We start from the raw sequence: 18,250 nt of genomic DNA, 5'->3' as shown, positions 1-18,250 counted from the left end.
ATATACACTTGTCATTGACATCTGCCATTTACAGGTTAGGCACTCAGCAGTGACATTAGCCACATCAGTCTGGTACAAGAATATCAAACATTTAAGCCTATGCACAGCTTTCATCTCTGTCATTATGCCCATTGTGTATGTATCCAGTGAGCAAACACTGTCATGACTGTGGAAAAGAGTGAGTTGAAACAGTTTCCATCTGCTTATGGAAACCCTTACTACACATTCATACTCACTCCATCTGCCATGAGTATTATCCACTTTATAACATATGATGCTCATTTAACTAGGACACCATATCATTTTGGATCCAATTTGAATAAAATGTAAAATGCTCCCAAAGCATTGTAATGGATAAATCTCAAACAAACAAACAAACAAAAAACCTCACAGGAAACCCTCTGCATTTTTCAAGAGTCTTATGAAATATCTACCAACTCTTTTGGAATGCAATAGCAAGTGACTGCTGAAAAGAAGTCCTTGAAACTGCAGTGCAGTTCAGGTTCTTGCTGTGTTAAGGACATACAGCAAAGTCAGTGAATTTCATGGTCATGAGCCCATTGGTGCCACTAATTTCTACAAACTATGTTCATGGTCAGAATAATAGGTCCCTCTACAAGTTCAAAGATATGATTTTAGCAGGAACATTATCAGCAAAAAGGCAAACCCATGTGTAGATTAGTTATGTATATCAGAAAGGAAAAACGCACTGCCCATTTCTTTTTTTTTTTTTTTTTTTGAGACAGAGTCTCGCTCTGTCGCCCAGGCTGGAGTGCAGTGGCGCGATCTCGGCTCACTGCAAGCTCCGCCTCCCGGGTTCACGCCATTGTCCTGCCTCAGCCTCCTGAGTAGCTGGGACTACAGGCTCCCGCCACCGCGCCCGGCTAATTTTTTGTATTTTTAGTAGAAACGGGGTTTCACCGTGGTCTCGATCTCCTGACCTTGTGATCCGCCCGCCTCGGCCTCCCAAAGTGCTGGGATTACAGGCGTGAGCCACCGCGCCCGGCTTGCCCATTTCTTAATAGAATGAATGCAGTGTAATCAATATGCCACAAAGTAGCTTGCTTTTTCCTTCAGTGAGTATTACCACATTGGGAGCTTAAGATGGCAGGTTAGGCACTATGATAAATTAAAATTTGAGAACTGTGATTAACTGGTGAAAAAATCAGGAGTTTTACTGAACTCTGTATGAATGTTCCTTTGAAATGTGATTTTGAATTCTACCTTTCAAGCAAAGTCTTCTTTCTCTTCACTCTAGGCAAGTCTGTGATTTGCTTAGGCCAGTGGGACGTTAACAAATTCAGGATTGCTCACTTTCAACTTTTGGAACATGTCTGCCACCTGGTGAAGAAGCCCAGGATAGCCTGCAGGTGATGAGCGGCGTGTAGCCCATTTGCCCATGTTAATTCAACCAACAGCCTGGCAACTGCTAGAAATGTGAGTGAGGCCATCTTAGATCTTCTGATTCCAGTTGACCTGTCAGAGCACCAGGAGTTTATCAGAGAGACAAGCAGAACCAGCCAAATCATCTCAAATAAAAAGAAATGCCATCTAACCCACAGAATCATAAGTTAAGTGAATGGTGATTGTATAAGAACCAAGTTTGGGGATGGTTACTTTGCATAGTAATGGATAGCTGATAAAGGCACTCACAAGTGACTAGAGCCAGATCGGGGTTGTTGAATGGAAAACGATGCTGCTGAACCCACATGAAACTTCCATCACTATTGCCATGGTAGCTTTCCTCATGAGGTCATTGGAAAAAGAAACTGACCCACATTCTCAGTAGAAGTAATCTAGTCCACCTGATTGTTGAGAACTTTCTCTACTCTTCTATGACAAGCATTTACATGAGACATGATTATTTTCATATTTTCTGATGCCTCTCAAAGTTCCATCCACATGTATCTTTTCTAGATTCTCTTGTTATCCATCTTGTAATTTGTTCCTTTCAAACCTTTGCCATCTAGCTATACCATTATTGTTCACAATAAAGCCCTCCCCATTTAGAAAAACCTATTAACTCATGAATCAGCATAGATCTATGTACATCAAGCGATCTCCTTTTCCAGGTAAAGTAGAAAACCAGGTACATAGCACAAAGATATGCAAACTGTGACTCCCTTTACACAGTTTTTCAGAGCCACCCTTGAATGGGTGAATGCTGTTTCTTTCCATGGGTCAGACATGTCTTAATCTGGACAACCTAGTCATACGCTCGAGTCACATTGCCTTGAACTCCTGACTCCTTGTCTCTCACTCCTCCTCAGGACCAGTCCTCCTCCTATGGGCATGCCTTTCAACCAATATAAAGTCTACAACCCCAACCACCTTACTATTTTGGCTTTCACATCCTAGGCCTTGGTACATTTGTTCTAATTACCCCAAGGCCTGGTAACAGACAACTAGATACAGCCTCCATTCCATAGAGCCTGCTGAAATTATTCAAACCAGCCCATCCTAAACCAGCATCCCTGCCTCACCTGTTCCTTTCTATGGAAACCACAATAATAGCTCTTGCTCACAAAATTCTTTTCTCCTGTATTACTAGAGTTATCAACGTTGGTGCTTCCCTATGTGCCCCCATGGCATAGAGTCTTCCTTTCTTTTGGAGTCTGATTAAAATAAAGTATATTTCAAGGGCTCCCATTTCCTGATCTGTTGGCCTTAGTATACCCCAAATTGTCTATTAATACACAAAATTTGGAAACACAGGCCCAAATTATTTTTCTTCCTCAATTGATTAGTGATATAGATTTCCCCATATGACTATAATTTTGAGGGGAAAGAGGGAGTCATCCAGGTACGTGCCTAGGAAGTTCGAACCACTTGCTGATGAAACATTCCTGTGCCTCCACTTGCTCAAGCTTGATCTTCTATATATGACTTTCACTTGATGTATTCTTGGTGACTCAGATAACAACCAGTTAATCATGCCAGTTTAGGTCACATTGGAGGTTAAAGGCTAAAATCAAGCAACCAATCTTAATCAGGGTCCAGCAGGATGAAAGTTACTTGTAAAAGTAAAGATAATATTCTTCAGAAAGCAACATGCATTTTAAAATCTTGAAGTTCTAATATGTGATTAATCTGTATGAGACTGACAGAGGTTGCATACAGTATCTGTATTGGTAACAGATATGCAAGAACCTTGAATCTACTGGATACATAAGAGTAAGTGCCAGAGCTACTATCATATGACCTGAATCTGCCATACAGCTTTCTCCTGTGATGTCATGTACCCTGCTTAAAAAACTGTTGGCTTCTGTATATATACACAAATACACACATCCTGCCAGTATACACATATATATATATATATATGTATGTAATGGCAATTTATATAATATTTTAATATATAAAGTTTACAATTATATATAACATGGCTATAAAGTTTGTAGTTTATATAACATATATGTAAATATATATGTGAGAGTGTGTGTATATATATAGTGTGTGTGCATGCATGTGTGTTGTTTTGCATGTGTGTGTGTGAGTTTGTGTATGCAGAACATTTTTACCCCCAAAACCAAAAGATAACCCTGGTAAATAGCCACATATCCCTTTGAGGAAGCACATGAAATAAGATTCATACTTTAAGTTTTTGGTAGCATAGGAGAATATTACCTCAAGAGGATGCAGCCTACCTTCCCTTCATTCAGGGGGTTCTTTTTCTGTGAACTAGATCATGTCTGATAATTGCGTGAGCAGTCACAACTCTTTGGGAGCAATTAAAGCCTGGTCTGCGTTTACCATTGCAAAAGAGTTTTAATTATACAGATCAGGTGAGCCTCAAGTAGGAAATCCTCCTATCGCAGTCATAGTAACTTCCAAAGATCTATGTGGAGGAAAATAATTCTGATTATTGCTCCGGCTGTCTTATCCTCATTAGAGTAACTAGCTTCCCTTTATAACCACGGCTAAATGTGGCCTCCTGACCTCCGCTTGTCCAGCATCACATTACTATCATTGAATAAAGGGAGCCCATTATGATAGCACATTTTCCTACGTCATTCTTGGCCTACAGAGAACTGAACACCAATTATTTTCATGTTTTCACCAAAATTTGGTATTAACAGTCTTCTTAATTTTATCCATTTGGGTGGAATCAAAGTGGTATTTCTCTGTGGTTGAACTTTGTATCTCCCATAAAATTAATGATATTGATCACCTTTTCATGTTTGTCTTGAGCATTTGTATATTTTCTTTGGAGAGTATCTTTTCAAATCTTATGTCAATGGGGTTGTTTGCTATTATTTTGTTCACTTATAAAAATTATTTATATATTTGGAACACTAGTAGTTTTCAGATATATGCATTAAAACTATATCCTGCCATATCTATTCATTAGAAGTTTAATTTTAATCAAATCCAATTCACATTATCTTATTTTATAGTTACTGATTTATAGATATTGATAAAACTTTGTCTCTCCATAGCTGCATAGAGGCTTTAAGTTAACTATGTCTAAACAGCTCTTCAGTTTAATATGAGTTAGTGCCAAGATTCATTGCTTTACGTGTTTTATGTGTTTTTAAATTTTCTGCATTGCAATTTGATTCAAAATCATCCTTTTCTCCTTTGAATGGGTTTAGTGACTTTTTCACTAAATTAATTGACTGTATAAATATAGACTTATTTCTGAATATACTCTTGTTTTTCATTACTCTATTTTTTCAGATTTTGTGTCAATACCATGTTGTCTTGATTACCGTTCATTGATAATGAATCTTGACATTAGGTAGTGTAAGTCCTTTTTTGAAAAAACAAAATTGTTTTAGCTATTCTAGATGCTTTGTGGATCCCCTTGATCTTTCTGACTTTGCTTTTGTTTGTTGCTTTATTCTTTTCTGTTTTGCTGGAGAAGACCTAGAGTTAACTCTAACCATAATTTGCCCCTACAGTGTCTCGTTCCTTATGAAAAGTGTCTTTACTGACTGTCAGGGGTGTCCGTGAGGACTGTACAATCTGGCTGATCAGAACTAAAATATTTTCAAGCCCTGTGTAAGCTGTGGGTGTTGCTCAGCTAATAGTTTTCAGAACATTGTTCTCTGTCTTATTTTGTAGAGTTTTAACCTTTGTACAAACAGATTAGTGTATGTACAAAAAAAAAAACAAACAACAACAGCAACAACAAACCCTCAAAGAAACCTGTTGGGAAATTTCTCTTCAAAAAGCCTCCTTCTTACTGGTATTGTGCCCAGCAAATTCCAGCTCTATTAGTCTCTATGAACTACAATCACTTTCTCCTCAATTCTAAAAAAAACTACCATTGTATGGTGGGATTCTGCCTACCGATACCAAAATCTGGAATGTCAATCTAGACAAAATATAAGAATTATAAATTTTACTGAATTTATCTTCCAAGCTGCCTGTTCTATTTTTAGTTTATTGAGAACTGTTACCATGAACATATGGTACATTTTGTCAAATGTTTAATTGGCATTTATTGAAATTATCTGAACTACTAAGGGCTGAAATTAAAGAGATGAGCTCCTGATTAAAACCTACATGTGATTTTGCAGGCTTGCGTATAGGCAATTAATTACAAAGGCATTTCCTGGTAGACCCTTCAGAGGGAAGCTGCCCTCCCACCCCAGAACTAGTGCACAACCAGTACACTTCAGTCTTTGAAGGAAGTTACATTCAACGTCTCAAGCAGATCATACTCATCACATATTTGAATTCCAAGACAGGTACCCTCATTCTGAGGTCTCTATCTGAGGCCTTGAAGAGAACTCTTTTTCAGGAGCCTCTCTGCTCAGGCCTTCTTTCTAGAGTAGAAGGAAAAGTCTTGGAAACACTTTTCTGTACTCTCACTCAGCCTGTTCCAAGCTCTCTGCACCCCTACTTCCCCAACCCTTCTACTCCAGAGTCCATAGAAACTTTTAAGCCCTTTGTTTGGGACTCCTTCCTCAGTTGATCCTCCTGACCCCTCTGTGCATACCATTCCTTGGGGGAAAATGGAATAGGGTAGGTTGGTGTTTCTCCTGATTTTAGATATTTGCTTACACCAATAATTGTCTAAGGGTTTAATTATTTCTTTTTGACTTGTTGCTTATTTGGCTACTCTAACACCTGGCAGCTCAACTCTCTTTTGACCAGCCTGACTGAGCCATTGATACTCTTTTGTGTCTCTTTCTCTCCCAATCTCTTTTGGCTTGGGAAGTTTCATTTATAAATTCTATTGTATTTTTTTTTTTTTCCTAAAGGGAAGTCTTTGTGCTTTTTTGTCGTTGTTCACTTTTTAAAAAAACATATCTTTTATTAATTGATAGTATAATAATTTTGGAAAATACAGGTCCTATATAAAAGAAATAAATATTTAGAAATGTAAGCCCATCAGTACAGCCTTTCAACAAAGTCTGTACTAATTTACATTCTTATGATTTTTTATATGAGAATTCCCACTTCACTGAGCACCAAAAACTAGTGTTGTCATTTTTCTGCTCTTCACTAATTTGATGGCTTGGAAATTGAATCTTATTTATTCATATGTGTATTTTCCAGTCACATTTATTTTTATAATGTATTCTTAAAGACTGTCAAATTTCTTTAGGATGTTAGTGTTTTGCTATTAGTTTTTAAAAGCTATTCTTTGTGAAATATATTAACTTCTTTTTCTACATTTTTGCAAATATTTATTCCAAGGTCATCATGTATTATTTAATTTTTTGATTATTAAGGCTAATAAATATTGTTTTAACTGATAATTTTGCTTAATGTTATATTACTTTGAATATGTAAGTTTTTAAAAGTCTTGTCTATCTTGAGCTAAGTTAAATAGCATTTATATGTACAATTGGAAAATGTTTACATTTAATATCTTTAAGTTTTGTTTTATTTTTTTAAATCAATTATTACATTATACATTAAGTTATTGAACGTGTAGAATACATTGCATTTCTTTAATTTATAAAAATCAATCCACTGATTTCATATATATATACATAAACACACATAAATATATAAATAATGTACTTTTTCATTGCAAAATTTAAATTAATAAGGATAATTATAAGAATATACTGAGCACTTACTTGTAGTAACACAGGAAAGCACTTACATATACTTTCTGATGTTTTAATCAAAGCACTTTAAAATGCTAAAAAAATGAATAAACAAAAAACCTTATGCCAAAAATATTTTCCAAAGATATTTGTAGGCATCTACCAGAGCTTTGAGAGATTACTGAACACCGGCTGTGATCTGATGCTATCATTAGGGGGATCCATGATTAATTTTTTAGAGTATTGTATAATTCCTTACAAAATAAATTTACCTGTTTAAAGTGTCATAATCTGTTGTTGGTTCGACTCTGTCTCAAAGTGGGCCCACTGAGTCTATCAGCCTGACCTGTGTTTTTTTCCCCCTAGTTTTGAAGATGTAGTTGGAACAAGGATTGGCAGAACACTTATGTTGGTCCCCTGACATATGCAGTGAGGATTGTTATGGTAAAAAGGGCCAAGTGAAACCTCTAGACTTGCTTCTTTCTTCAAAATATTAAACCAAAAGCAATACAATATATTTCAAGTCTTATCATGTCTCTGTTGAACTTAGCCTGTTTGGACAGTAAAGAAGTGGAGAGATTTGAGAGATCTTGGAGGATATTAGTGAGTTGTCATGAACTATTCCACGTTGTTTCAAACTAGAGTCAACGTTACAAATCTGGCCTCTTTACTAGCATAAGTTTGGATGGCCCCTTACATCTGGTGGGTAACTATGGACATTCTTGTCTACAGTTGCTGATTGACTTGTAAGCATAAAGTTTTAAATACCCCAGATGCTTTGATAGCACATGTGTGCCAGGAGTTGGCAAATCAACCTCACTCCTGTTACCAAAACTATAGTCAATCTAAGATCCAACAGTAAACAAAAGCCACTTTAAGTTTTCCAGGTTTGGAAGTTAATATTGGAATTAAAGGCTTAGAGAAATATTACAGGAACTATGGAAGGATAGGTCAGGAAAGCTAACTCTGAACAGTAAGTAATTCAACAAAAATTTCAGGAAAGCAACCAGAGATCTCAGCCAGAAGCTCCCAACAACTGTCTTGGAAACTGCTGCAGTGCTAAAGGTTCTATGTGAAACTCTCACTAATTGTCTGTGTGTGCAACAGCCAAGCAGGTAGTTCCCCTGTGCTCTTTGAAACAGTCCAGTGAAACCTCTCATCTCTTCATATCTGGCTAGGATTGCCTTCAGAGAATAATGGCTTCTCCAGATTTTCTGTCTTCCAAAGCTCACACCAGTGTTGTTTGTTGGCAAAGCCTAACATAGAAACATACTGAGAGAAGGTTTGGGGAAATGCAGAGGAGACCTTGGAAAGCTGCAGTAATGATGTCAACTTGACAATAGCCAAACATCACAAGAAGAAATCAAATTTTGTGAATGAAGCAATAACATAGTGAAGTCGTTCAACATTTCACAGCTGTTAAACAGCACAGTAATTTTTTCGTGGTTGTAAGTTCCTTACTCCACAACCCAAAGCAAAGGACATGTCTTGTTTACTTCTATGATCTAAGACACCAAAATATTATCAGTTGTGTGTAAGCATTAAATAAATAGTTGTTAAAAATTAGTGATAACATAATAGTTTATTTAAAAAGATAATGGTTTTTTTGCTCAGAAAATTTGCCTAGACATTTTAAAGACTGTTTTTTTTTCTTGTTTTCTCTCTATCTGTTCTCCCTACCTAAGCCTGAAGCTATTCCTAGCATACATTAAAACTTCCAGATCTATCCTCTGAGCATTTTGAAATTTTATGTCCTTGTGATAATTATTTTCCTTTGTCCTTTCATCACTTTCAGCACACTTTACTCTAAAGCAGCAGTGCTCATAAAGTTTTATTCTGGCCATCTTTTACACAATTTACACTTGTGAACTTTTTCTCTTGTGAATCTTTTTACTCTTGTGAAGTTGACAGATGGATGGTTCTTCCTTCACTGTTATTTCTTACCTTTTTTATATAACATTTTATATAGAGCTCTTCAAACATCTTGTTACAATGTCTAATTTTTTTAATATATTATTCAATTTTTCACTTAAGGTCTCTTACACATTTTACATTTGAAAATTAGGAGTTTAATTTCATTCTGACCTACTGATCTCAGCTTAGTAGATGTAATGTTCTTTCTCAACTTAATAGAAAAAGGAATTCTAGATACCAACTTTTCTTTTTCAGTAACTGTTTAACTGGAGGATCTTGGTTTGATTTTTTAAATTGGTGGTTCTCTTTTAAACTACTTAATGACTTGATATTTCTGAGAATTTTGGGAAGAGCACATTGGAAGGAGTTGAGAATCTGTTTTTGTCCAGTATTGACTCCGCAGGCTATGCTAGCAATTTTTTGAATTCTTGTTTAAAATATTTTAGGGCAGATAAAGAAAGTAAATAAAGTTATTGCAGTTTAATAATTTAAGATTAAAGACTCAATGCTGGGGTAAAGGAAGAATGAAGAAAGAGGAGCAACAAACTTGCCCGTCTGTCAACATTTAATTTCTGTATTTGTTGTGAAGACCCAGTAATCTCGGTGATATGCTATTCTTCACAGATGTGATTACCTTCTTATTAGTCAGCCACAACAAGTAATATTCGCCAATCACATGAAATGTAAGGAGGGCTTAAAAACATGTACCTCAAGGGATAACAGCTGTGCTGACAATAGCACAAGGCTTTCTTTATAAAACTGTCCATGGAATAAATGTTGCCTTCCCACCAACAGGTGCCTTAGGAATTTAAAACATTTTACTAATTTCATGTTAACAAGGGCTAAATATTTTTTCTGGGTTTACTTTCAATTTGTTAATCAATTTTTGGATTGTACTAGCCATTCTCAAAGTTGTCAGATCACTGAAATAAAAAGTGCAAAAATACAAAAATGAAAAAAAAATACTCCCAAATTCTAATGTATTTTTATGAAACTCCTCAAAAACCTCTGCTTATCATTTTAATTTAGAACCACTGGTCTTTCTGTTTTTGATGCTGTTATTGAAATCACATCTTTTCTTCATGTATTTGCAGTACTCCTTTTTAGTGTGGGTACAGGTTCACTCTTACTTTTGTGTGTCTTTGGCTAATTCAGTAACAATTGAAAGAAGAGAGCAAGTAATTCCTTGAACTCAGATTGCTAATATCGAAAGAGAAACTCCCACTTTTAGTGTTTATCAGTTGCTTTTCTTCTTAATGAACGTAAACAATCTAGCTCTGTTCTTTACAGAGTTATGCTAATCTTCAGTTTTATTTACTATCTTATCAACAAACCCATATCTTATACTATACCATTAAATAATAAATATCATAATTTAGAATGTTAATTTTAACAATAAGTTGTTCTAAATATATTTTATTGTGACAGATAATTTTTGTTAGTATTGATAACATCTGTAAGTTTAATAGAAAACCCATTAAAAATTATCTCCTGATAGACACATACTCTACTAAAAGATACCTTCAGAACCTGTAATCAGTCTTGACATTTTCTTCTGAAATACTATAATTTAATACATCATAAGTTGTATCTCAGTAATACGGAGTTGGTTAAATTGAAATTCCTTCTGTGTTCTCTAAGTTATAATGATTATATTGCTGTCAATCAGAGCAAGGATCCAAGTGGTCTTGTAGAAATAAAATCATAGGAACTTTCTTGTTAGCATGGGGAAATGAGATAGGTCATTTTGTCATTCTAATCTTTCTTCATTCGAAAATTATTCTTGATACATCTTTTGAAATATATACCAATTTTACTCTGTTGGGATCTTTCAAGCTCAGTGAGAGCAAAAGAAAATCATTCATCTAAAGTCCACAAATGTAGAATGTGTCAGGTGGCAACTGGCAGTGGAAACAGTTCACTTTCATATATGGTAAAGCTACAGATGAAGTCTGGTCCGCTTCAGAGAATAAACTAAGTCTTGGCTGTAATGATTCCTTGTCTTCCCAAACTATAAAAACAGGAGGGGAAAGTGATTTGAACAAACTGTCTCTGTTTTCCTCTCAGGAAATATTGGATAAAACAGCTCTTTTTATAATACATCTGGTTTGAAAGGATGATTTCCTTACTTTTAAACTATAAAAATATATACAAATAATTAAATGAAATATTAACTTTTAATAACAGAGAAATAGAAGAGAATATGATACTTTGGGTTCTACCTATATTCCTAAATATTGTAATAAATACTATACAGAATTTATCTTAAATAACCTTTGCCATAACTCCTGGAGTAGGAATTAGGAATTATAACCTTTAATTTACAAACATTGATGCTTGAAACGTAACTAGTTTCCCCAAATTTTCAGAGCTCCTCTGAAGTTTTTCTAGGATAGAGAGTGTATTTCAACAAATAAATCAGAGCCAAGATTTAGTTTCCCCATGTGACCCTTCCCAAGACTGAGGAAGGGGAAAGAAAGAGAAAATCATCCTTACTGTTGTTTGTGGGATCAGTTTAATATGGAATAATAGTACCTAGAACATAGTGGCATAAACCATAAAAGGATATTAAAGAGTAAGAAATGTAAAACTGTTTGTACTAACCAAAGTATAATATGATGCGGTATCTATCCAGGCTAACTTCCTATCTTTTCTGCGTAATATGTACTTTATATTTATATTTTATCTTTGAAAGACCAGAAGTAGTAGGAACATGTAAAAATCTACTATATCAATTTCATTTATTATTTTTTAAAAATTGTTTAAACTTTACATATGCTTTGGGGTTATTTGAATATGCTATTTTTAGAATTTTTTTTTTTCTGGGTTGTAATTTTACTAATACAAAATTTAAGGCTTTAACTTCTATCATATTTTCAAAATAAACAACTTACATGATTTTTATTTGTTAAGCGCTATTAGTAAATAGTTATTGAATAAATATTAATTTAATAGTTCTAAGTATGAGGGAAGAACATTCTAGGCAGATAAAATAGCTTGCAATAAGGGCTTGGTATGTTCATGATCTAGCATAACTGAATCCTAATAAGTTAGAGAGACGGAGAGTACAAAATATGCAATTAGCTAGTAGGCAGAAGCCCAACCTGAAAAGGGCTTGAAGACTTAACGATGTTTGGGTTTTATCTTACTTATATGTTTAAAAGTTTATTCTAATTGTTTAATAATTATTGGATAATTATAAGGCAGTGAGAAGTAAAAAGCCAGAAGAATAATAATCACCTAAATATAGCAGTCTAGATGAGAATCAAGGGTGGCTTTTACAGGGAGGTAACAATACAGATTATGGAGATAAATAAATGAATATGAGATATATTTTGAATAAGTTTATTAATGAATTGGATATATCAGATAAGGATATGACAAAGCTGAGTATTTCCTTGAACTTATATGTAGATGGTTGAGGTATTTCAGGTTGACGAAACTAAGATTAGAAATGGGGTTATTTTGGAGAGCAGAGAGAAATAATCAAGAAGCCTGAATAATTTCTATTAAATGAGAATGTCAAATGGGCATTTGGACATGTGATGTAGAGACAAAGTAAGACCTTAATTTGTGAGTCATTGACATATAAACAATGAGTGAAATTGTGAACTTCCACAGGCATAAGACGAGAAAGTTTAGAACAAAGACAAGGGTCATAAATAATATTGATATGAATAACAGAATGTAGAAATGTTTACTAATTACTTATGTGTCAGGCAATACAAATATTTCTATTAGAATTAATATTTGCAAAAACAATATGAGGCCAGTTATATCATTATGCATAATGTACAAATGAAAAAAATCAGGCAGAAAGAAGCTCAGAAACTTGACAAGAATCAACTGAGCAATTGTAGTGTAGCCCGCATTTGAAAACTGCAAGTATGTATCTCAGGTCTACAAGTATGTATCCTTTCCACGGCAATAAGCCATGTTCATACATATTCACATATATACTACTCTGAGACAGAAAGAAAGAGAGAGAGAGAGAGAAAGAGAGAGAGAATGAAAGTGAAGCAGTAAAAAGTCAATAGAGGGCTTTTTGGGAGAAACAGTGAATCAAAATGCTAATGATGATCACATACTATAGCCATTTATTTAGCATCTGAAAACTGAGATTTGACAAAAAAGGCAAATAAATGTATAATCACAATAAAGTATAAGTACTGTGAGAGAGAGCTATGATGAGTACTATATTAATTTACGAGAAGAACTTCTCAGTCCTATGGGAGGGTTGCTAGAGAACTTGATATTTGACCTAAACATTGCTGGATGGGGTGAGTAATAAATTATCACATAAAGAGTAGCAGATGATATCACTATTCTATGTCAATGATGATTTTTCCGGTATCAATGATATTTGCAACATACTCTACTCATTATTTAATATATATTCACCTCCCCAAAAAGTATCTAGGAAGTACTTAATAACAACATTTTGTAAAACTACAATAAATTGGAGGAAGATTCCTTTTAAGATGTAAAAAGTCATAGTCATAATGGATTGTTAACATTAGATTTAATTAATATATGTAAACACAGTCATAATATTGTAGTGTTATGTTTATACTATGTTATTAATATATAAAACAAAGTATCATATTATGGCTATTTTTATTTTGTCATGTTATTAGAAATTCTACATTATTATATACATTCAGTTTTTAGTTAAATCAAAGTATTTAAATGTTTATCATTTTAAAATATACATATAACGACATATTGACAATGAATAATTCTTTGCTTTCCATTATTTATAATTGGATAGCATTTAGTGAATATGGATGCAAGGATGGTTCAACATGCACAAGTCAATAAATGTAACTCACCACATAAACACAATTAAAAACAAAAACTCTATGAGCATTTCAATAGATGCACAAAAAGCATTTGATAAGATCCAACATATCTTTATGATAAAACCCCCTATGATTTAGGAATAAATGAACTATACCTCAAAATAATAAAAGCTACACATGATAAACCCACAGTCAACATCATATTGAATGAGCAAAAGTTGAAAGCCATCTCCCTAAGAACTGGAACAGGACAAGGATACCCACTCTCACCACTTGTATTCAACTTAGTATTGGAAGTCCTAGCTAGAGCAATCAGTCAAGAGAAAGAAATTAAAATTATTAAAGAAATTAAACTATGAAAGACTAAGGCAAATTATCTCGATTGACTGATGACATAATCTTATACATAGAAAACCCTAAAGACTTCTCTTAAAGACTCCAAGACATGATAAATTATTCAGTAAAGTGTCAGGATACAAACTCAGCATATAAAATCAGTATTATTTCTATAAACTAATAACATTAAAACTTATAATCAAATCAAGAACTCAATCTTATTTGCAGTACAAAAAATAACATGCCTAGGAGGTTAAAGAAGTATACAAAGAGATCTGAAAATACTGATGAAAGAAGTAGATGACACAAACAAATACACAAGTATCCCATTCTCATGGATTGGAAGACTCAATATTGTTAAAATGATCATACTGCCCAAAGCAATCTACAGAGTCAAAGCAATTCCAATCAAATTACCAGTGTCATTTTTTACAGAGTTAGAAGAAAATCCTAAAATTCATATACAGCCACAAAGAGCCCAAGTAGTCAAAGCAATCGTAACAAAAGGAATAAAACAGAAGGCATCATGTTATCTAACTTCAAACTATACTATAAGGCTATAATAACGAACATAAGAAGCTTCTAGTGCAAAAATAGAAAACGGGACATTAGAACAAAATAGAGATCTCAGAAATAAAGCCACATATATACAACAAACTTTTTTTGACAAAGTTGATAAAAATAAACAATGGTAAAAGGGCATCCTATTTAATAAATGGTGACAGAAAAATTATACAGTCATATGCAGAAGAATGAAACTGGACCCCTATCTCTCATCATATACAAAAATTAACATAAGGTAAATTAAAAATTTAAATGTATCTAGTCTATCATTGATGGGCATTTGGGTTGACTACATCATGGAATACTATGCAGCCATAAAAAAGAATAAGGTCACGTCTTTTGCAGGGATATGGATGGAGCTGGAAGCCATTATCCTCAGCAAACTAACACAGGAACAGAAAACCAAACACCACATGTTCTTACTTATAAGTGGGAACTGATCAATGAGAACACATGGATACAGGGAGAACAACACACATTGGAGCTTGTTGGGCAGGTGACGGGGGAGGGAAAATATCAAGAAAAATAGCTAATGCGTGCTGGGCTTAATACTTAGGTGATGGGCTGATAGGTGCAGCAAACCACCATGGCACACATTTTCCAACAAAACAAATGTGTACATCCTGCACATGTACCCTGGAACAAAAAGAGAGAAAGAAGAAAGAAAGAAAGAGAGAAAGAGAGAAAGAGAGAGAAAGAGAAAGAGAGAGAAAGAGAAACAGAGAATGAGAAGGAGAAGGAAGGAAGGAGGGAAGGAAGGAAGGAAGGAAGGAAGGAAGGAAGGAAGGAAGGAAGGAAGGAAGGAAGGAAGGAAGGAAGGAAGGAAAGAATTGAATGTAAGACTTGAAACCATAAACAACCTAGAAGAAAACCTAGAATAAGCTTTTCAGGACATTAACCAAGGTAAATTAAGATATTAAAAGTAAATGTGACAAAAATAATAAAACACCAATTAGACTTACTTAAACTAGAAAGCATCTGCACAGCAAAGTAATAATCAGGAGAGTAAACAGACAACATAAAAAATGGCAGAAAATATGCGCCAATTATGCATCTGAAAAGGAGTAATATCCAGAATTTACAAGGAACTCAAACCACTCAAAAGATAAAAAGAAAATCTCAGTTAAAAAAAATTGGCCAAAGACATGAACAGACACTTCTAAAAAGAAGACATAAAAGTGGAAAGCAAACGTATGAAAAAATTTTCTACATTGCTAATCATCAGATAAATACAAATTAAAATCAAAATGAGATACCTACTCACAGCCATCAGAATAGGTGTGATTAAAAAGTCAAAAAACAACAGATGTCAGTGAGGATGAAGAAAAAAAGGGAGCATTTATATACTGTGCATGGGAATGTAAATTAGCACAACAATGATGAAAAACAATATGGAGATTTCTGAAATCACTGAAAATATAGCTACCATTCAATCCAGCAATCCCACTACTGATATCTACCCAAAGAAAAAGAAATTGTCATATCTAAAAGACATCTACACTCGTATGTTTATCACAAAACAATTCACTACTCACAATTGCAAAGTCATGGAATCTAAGTATATTATCAGTAGATGATTGAATAAAGAAAGTGGGATACATGTACACAGTGGAACACCATGTAACCATAAAAATAATGAAATCATGTTCCAAGAGGCAACATAAATGGAGTTGGAGGCCATTATCCTAAGTGAAATAATTCAGATTTGGAAAATCAAACATTTCATGTTCTCACTTATAACTAAGAGCTAAACAATGGTACACAGTGTGATGGATAAAAACAATAGACACTGGGGGACTCAAAAATGGGGGAGAATGGGATGAGAAGGAGTGTTGAAAATTATCTATTGGGTACAATATTCACTATTTGGGTGAGAAGTGCACTAGAATTCCAAATCTCATTACTACAAAATATATTCATGTAACAAACCTGCACATATACCCAGTGAGTCTATAAAGTTATTTTTAAAATAAAATATACCAGATATTTTATGATTTTTTAATACTTTTTGGGTTCCTTGTGGTTCATCTAATAAGTCAAAATTTGTTAATATAAAACTGCCCACAGTTATAACAACGGTATGGTAAAGAGTGTGGACTATAAGGTAACTGAAATCAGAGACCATTAAAAGATTTTAAGGATATTGCTCAGAAGGGGCATCTACCACTTTGGTTTTCTGATAAAACATATAAACAAATGTACATGCATATGTATGCACACACTCATACACATATACACACACGTTCTTTAGTATAAATTAAAATTGCCTAAACATATATATGTGTGTATGCATGTACATATGTCTCTCTGTGTATGTATATGTGTATCTACATAGGTATGTGTGCATACATATATCTAGAGTTTCTCTATATATCTATATCTCTACATAAAGAAACCATAGATATATAAAATGATATATAGAGATATATTGTGAGAAACTCTTAACACCGCATGTTCTCACTCATAGGTGGGAACTGAACAATGAGATCACTCGGACTCAGGAAGGGGAACATCACACACCGGGGCCTATCATGGGGAGGGGCGAGGAGGGAGGGATTGCACTGGGAGTTATACCTGATGTAAATGACGAGTTGATGGGTGCAGCACAGCAACATGACACAAGTATACATATGTAACAAACCTGCACGTTATGCACATGTACCCTACAACTTAAAGTATAATAATAATAAATAAATTAAAAAAAAAAAAAAGAAATTTTATCCTAAAGAATATGAACTCAAATAATTAAAGTTATATTTTGTTTTCTCTAAAACTTGCTGCAGAGCTGGTCAAGTTTACAAGATACCTAGTAATTCTAACCTCTTCAACTTACAAATGAACTAAGAGATGATCTGAGATGCTAACTTAATTAACTCCCATGCATATTGAAAAGTAGTAAATCAGGACAAAAACTTGAAGTTGTTTGTAACAGTTTCCATATGACTGAGGAAAGATCTATTTCAAAGTAATGACACAAGTTTCAACTGCAAAGTAAACTGTCAGCTATAAAATATTAAAATGGTGATATTTCTTAATACATAAATTATTTCATAAAGGACTAATAAGTATCACATTTAATATTTATTATGAGTCAAGTCTGTTTTTCCTCAAAAGTTTTACTTTAATGAGTATTAGCTCCCATATCAGTAAATAGAAAACAATATTAGTATAACTTAGAAGCTGATTTGTTTTATATGTAACTTTGTTTAGGTACATTAATATTTTAAAGCTTCAGCTGACAAGTTTCCTCACAGAAAAGTGTAACCACAGAATCAGCACAATCTGATTCAACTTTGTATCATAAAATAATGAGTTGTTTGTCAGTTGCCATGGACTCCAGGTTTCAAGTTTGTAACCCAAGCTTGCCCAGATTAACCACACATGCAACCACAGGCAGAAGATAAGTCCTCGATCCAAGGAAAAGGGACTGAATGAAGAAGCACACACCTCATGATCAATCATCCAATTAGACTGAGCCCTGGCACCACACCATGACATAATCCAGTTAGATCATGATTCCAGACATCACTTCATTGCAGTATCTAATCACATCATTCCTCATTCCCTTCTGTTTATAAAACCTACCCTAGTCTCTAGCTGAAGAAGACAAGTTTGAATGCTATT

The sequence above is a fragment of the Macaca fascicularis genome, chromosome 1 (genome assembly GCF_037993035.2).
Source record: "Macaca fascicularis isolate 582-1 chromosome 1, T2T-MFA8v1.1".
NCBI lineage: Eukaryota > Metazoa > Chordata > Mammalia > Primates > Cercopithecidae > Macaca > Macaca fascicularis.
The sequence above is the reverse complement of the archived record's forward strand: the minus strand, read 5'-3'. Positions refer to the sequence as shown.